General features: G+C 36.3%; 1 non-coding gene across 1 annotated transcript; it reads right to left on the reverse strand.

Annotated features, from left to right (window-relative positions):
* Positions 1-4,676: 4,676 nt before the first annotated feature.
* LOC112097507 lies at positions 4,677-4,780 on the reverse strand. Its single transcript, XR_002905039.1, has one exon. It is a non-coding gene; the product is annotated as a small nucleolar RNA R71 (small nucleolar RNA).
* Between the last annotated feature and the right edge of the window lie 319 nt (positions 4,781-5,099).

A 5,099-nucleotide genomic window follows, 5' to 3' on the forward strand; every position in this document is an offset into this window, starting at 1 on the left:
TGTTTTGAGATGTTGGATAGCAGCAGTCTAAGAGGGCCCCATGGTGGGGCTGATTTTCTGAGCATTTTTTAAAGCTGACTGGTATGAACTGCCACATGTGGAAAGAATTCCCCAAGGTAATTGATAATACCAAGGAATTATTGAATCTGCTTTTTTGACAAATGGTCATCTGGGAAATGAATGAGTTCCTAGGCTATGTGTGGTCCAGGACTATAGTATCCATCATTTAGAGTCATGCCAAGAAAGGTAATAATGTTTTGGCCTAGGATACTCTTTTTGTCAGACAACATTATGCCATAAGTTTCCACTAACTCAAGAAAGTGGGAAAGTAATTGTTGATGGGAATCATGATCTTTGGAGAATAATAGCACGTCATCTATATAGATAAGTGCATGATGAAGGAATGGTTCAATGATCTTGATCATGGCCTTTTGGAAAAGTGAGGGGGTTACTTTAAGGCCAAATGACATTACTTTCCATTAGTAGTGGGCATTTAGTATGCAAAAAGTTGTTTTAGGTCTGTCATCAGGGTGGATTCCTAATTGCCAGAAACCTGCCTTAAGGTCAAATTTTGAGAAGACCTTAGCATTTTGGATATGAACAAATAAGGATTGGACTTTTGGCAAAGGAAACTTATTGTCTCTAAGAAAACAATTGAGAGGTTGGTAATCAATAACAAGACGTTTTTTGCCTCTAACTATTTCAGACCTTTTTTTCTACATAAAAAGCTTGACAAGCCCATTTTGAATGTGTGGGCTCAATAAGGCCTTGTTTTAGCAACTAAGAGCATTATTCTTGGGCTAGTTTTAGGTCGGATGGAGTCATTCCTGGATGGGCAGCCTTGGTTGGGTTAATGTCTTCATTAAGCTTAAAATGGGCAGGATGAAGAAATTGACTATGACTTTCTGAACAGTGAAGGAGAAAACGACATTTGAGAGGATCATATAAAGGAGGAGAAAATGAGTTTTCATTGTTCCATGGAGGGGCAGGATGAAGAAATTGACTATGACTTTCTGGACAGTGAAGGAGAAAACGAGATTTGAGAGGATCATATGAAGGAGGAGAGTTGGAGATAGAGAAAAATTTTAGGGAATCTGTATAAGGCTGAAACATCTGTTTATAACGGATTCCAGAGGCTGTTATATGGAGTTTTTTAACCAGGTGAAGGACATCAAACCCGATTAAAAGATCTTTGTCAGGAAGATTGGATCTAACAAGCTTGGTCCAAAGGACACATCCTGGAAAGAATTGAATACCATGAGTTTTTTGGTAGTCAAATTTGTATAAAACAGTTCTCCATTAGCAGCTTTGAAATATTCTATATGCTTTTCCCAAAAATGGGATGGAAGGATTAAAAGATTAACCATACTCTTCTGAGCTCCAGTATCAACAAAACCGATGATGGGAACTGGTTTATCAAATCTACCGGAGAGAATGTGGATTTTGATTGAAGGGATAAGAATGGTTGGTTGGACTTTTTGAATCTGTTGTACAATTTGAATTAAAGAAACATTCTTCGACTCAGAATGATCATCTGTTTCAGCATAAACCAAAGTTGTTTGTTCATCATAGTCCTCTTGTTCAGAGCAAAAGGATTCAACATCATCACTTTCTGAAAGTAACATGGAATCCTGGAGATGCTCAATAAGCCTGACTGATTTCGCAGGTTTGTTTGGACAATTCCTCGCGAAATGGCCTTTCTTTTTGCAAATAAAACAGGGACTGGTCGGAGTTCTTTTTTCTAAAAAATTGATAAGGTTTTTTAAACCTGGAAGGTGTTTGGCTTTTCTTTTCTGAGTTTCAAAATTTTCGGAAGTGTGATTTCTTTTTGGTTGAACAAGTGCAATCCTTCTCACTATTGCACTTAATGGAAAGATGGGTTTTTTTACAAGCACTTTTGAAAGGCTGTTTGTTTTCTATGAGGTCTTTGAAGAATTCCTTTTGTTCACAAAGTCTTTCCAAATAGTTGATTTCTAACTGATAGATTTTCCCCAAGGAGAGATTGACTATGTCCAGCTGGTGGATTGTGAATTGTCTCTGAAGTTCTGGTTGGATCTCCTTTGAAAGAGATGCTACAAAGACATGTTTTAATAAAGGATCATTAAAACCGTTGAGCTTGTAATACATTGTAGACATTCTCTTGTAGTGAAAATTCAAATCTTTTATCTAGAGAGAACAACACTTCATGAGATGGAACTCTCTTATTGTTTATTCGTTAACAGTTGTAGCTTCTCCAAGGAGCGGCTCATAAATTATTCCTACGACTTATGAAATCTGAGCTTGAATTACCTATAGTTGTCTGTATGGACCTAGACTTTCAAACCAATCTCATAAAGATCTAATAAAACGAGAACTGAACTCTTTAAGGACTGTTTGGGGTGTTACTCCAGTTCTGAGCATTTGAACATCAATCCAAGCAGAAAATTCTTGAAATCTGGCTGGCCATTTTACTCTTGGAATGTCATCAAAAGTAAACCATGGGCCATTGGTGTTGAGTGTTAGAAAATGCATATTTATAAAGGAGAAAACCATCATTTTACATTTCAAGTCTTACTAACAACCCTTACTTTTATGTATTTAACCTTCTTGTGATTTAATTACATGTGTTTTATTTTAATTAAGTATTTTATGTATTTTAGGGGCATTATAGTCATTTCACAATAAAGGAGAGATCAGACGGCAAAACGGACATCACTTTTGAACTCAGGACGGTCGAAAACCTTAGGAGGAGCATAAAAGGAAAAATGGCACTATTCATATGTACGGTACTATTCACGTGTACGGTACTAACTACGTTACTGTTCACAACACTGTTCACATAGACGGATCGATGACGTGGCATTGACCGATGATGTGGCATTGACTGATGAGGTGTCACGATCCTATTGGGCTAAAATTCTTATGTACTGTTGATGGTGACGTGGCAGCATATCAGTGGATGAAAAATCTCGCGTACGGTACATGCATCACACAGGATTATTTTCAACCAAACCGCGTTACTGTTCATCCGAGTCAAACCGTGTTACTGTTCATCCACGTGATCAAACCGTGGACTGTTGACTGATGACGTGGCGCAATCCTGAGCGTCCAAACTGTTTTTAATCCGATGGCCATGATTTACTCCATGTATCTATAAAAAGGGGGCCTCCCCCCCTAATTTGATATCTCTGAATCCATTTTTGGACTCTGTTTTCTGTAATTCCCTCTCCATCTTGTATTTTCTAGGTATTTTAATAAATTCCCATTTTGCCCCTAGTTCGATTATGAGTGGTTAATTTTCTTTTAAGCTTGGGTTGAAGGTGAAGTCTCAACATGTGTCATGGGCTTAATTTGGTAAATTTATTTTCTCTTCCCCTCTAGTTTTTGTCGATGTTTTGACTTCTTGTCGACAAATAATAATATTCTTGTCTAGTACCGCCTTGGTTTCACCGGCCCTCTAGTACAAGGTTATTATTATTTGGCACGATAAGCCCTTAGCACCATATTGATTAGAGCGTGGTTCATGAGGTGTGGATTTCCCCCTCATGATTTAATTGGCATTAATAAGGATTATTTAGCCCATGATGCATGTTGATACGGATCCAAATACCCAAGTACGTCATTTTAATAGAATTCTCTTCAATTTATTCTCGCCATTTCAATTCCAATTTTAGAATTTATTCTCGTCATTTTAATTTAAGTTTTAACATATTCCAAATCATTTCCACCACAAATCCAATCTCCCATTTACAAAATTAATTCTACACACAATTAAAATTCACCTCCTCGTGGGATCGACACTCGTCACCATTAGTCTATACTACAATAGATTCGTGCGCTTGCGAGTACATTAAAATTTGCACAACAAGTTTTTGGCGCCGTTGTCGGGGAGGAAAGTAATTTTAATTCATAGAATTAATTTTTGTGAATAATTTCATTTAATTGTTTTTTGTAATTTTGTTTTTATTAAAAAAAAAGTGAATCTACATTTAAAGGTTAGTATTTCTTTTCTTTTTCTCTTCTTTAAATTTCTGTAATTTAATTTTCAAGTTATTTTTGTTTATCTTACTAATTCTTTTTAGTTAATTTATTTCACGTATTTGTTTTTGTGTATTTTTATAGAAAGTTTGTAATAGCGCAATAAGGTTAGTATCGTAATTTCTCCCTCTTATTTATTTTTATTTGTTTTATTCCCATCTTTATTTTCATTTTATTTGTTTTGCATGCATGGTCGTAGGTCATTATTACCTAATCTTGAACCTATAGACCTTGAACTTGAGAAAACACTTCGCACACACAAACAAGTAAAAAATAAAATGGATTTACAATCACAGGAGAGGCCATTTAAAGATTATTTCAGTCCTTTAGCTAATTTGAGCACATCATGCATAAGATACCCAAATGTAGCTGCTAGGAGCTTTGAACTAAAACCTAGTGTGCTAAATTATCTCCCCACATTTTATGGCCTAGAAAATGAGGACACATATAATCATTTGAATGATTTTCATGCTATTAGTCAAACTTTTAAATACGAGAATTTTTCAGACGATGATGTTAAACTTAGATTATTCCCATTTTCTTTAAAGGATAGAGCTCGTTCATGGTTAAATACTTTACCTGCTAATAGCATCACATCATGGGAACAAATGGTAACTAAATTTTTGAATAAATATTTCCCAGTGCATAAAACCAATGCTATTCGCAGGGAAATCTCGGAGTTTACCCAGAGAGAGGACGAGCAATTTTTCGAAACATGGGAGCGATTCAATGGGCTACTCTTGAAGTGTCCACATCATGGGTACGAGAAATGGCACCAATGTCAATACTTTTTGGAGGGATTACTGCCGAATGTGCAAGAATGGCTAATGGCAACAAGTGGAGGAGAGCTAATGTCAAAAAGTGCATCAGAAATTTGGGAATTCTTCCAGCGACAAGCAGATAATTCCCAACAACGGAGTCGATCACTCAGGACTACTAGAAGAATTAAAGGAGTGAATGAGGTTCAAATTGGCGAATCAACTTCAGGAATCAAAGAAGTCAAGGAGATGGTTGAAGGTCTTGCTCGACAAATAGCATCGTTATCGACTGCTAAATCAACAGAATCACATGACCATGACTCA

The sequence above is a fragment of the Citrus clementina genome, unplaced genomic scaffold, assembly GCF_000493195.1.
Source record: "Citrus clementina cultivar Clemenules unplaced genomic scaffold, Citrus_clementina_v1.0 scaffold_6, whole genome shotgun sequence".
Lineage (NCBI taxonomy): Eukaryota > Viridiplantae > Streptophyta > Magnoliopsida > Sapindales > Rutaceae > Citrus > Citrus x clementina.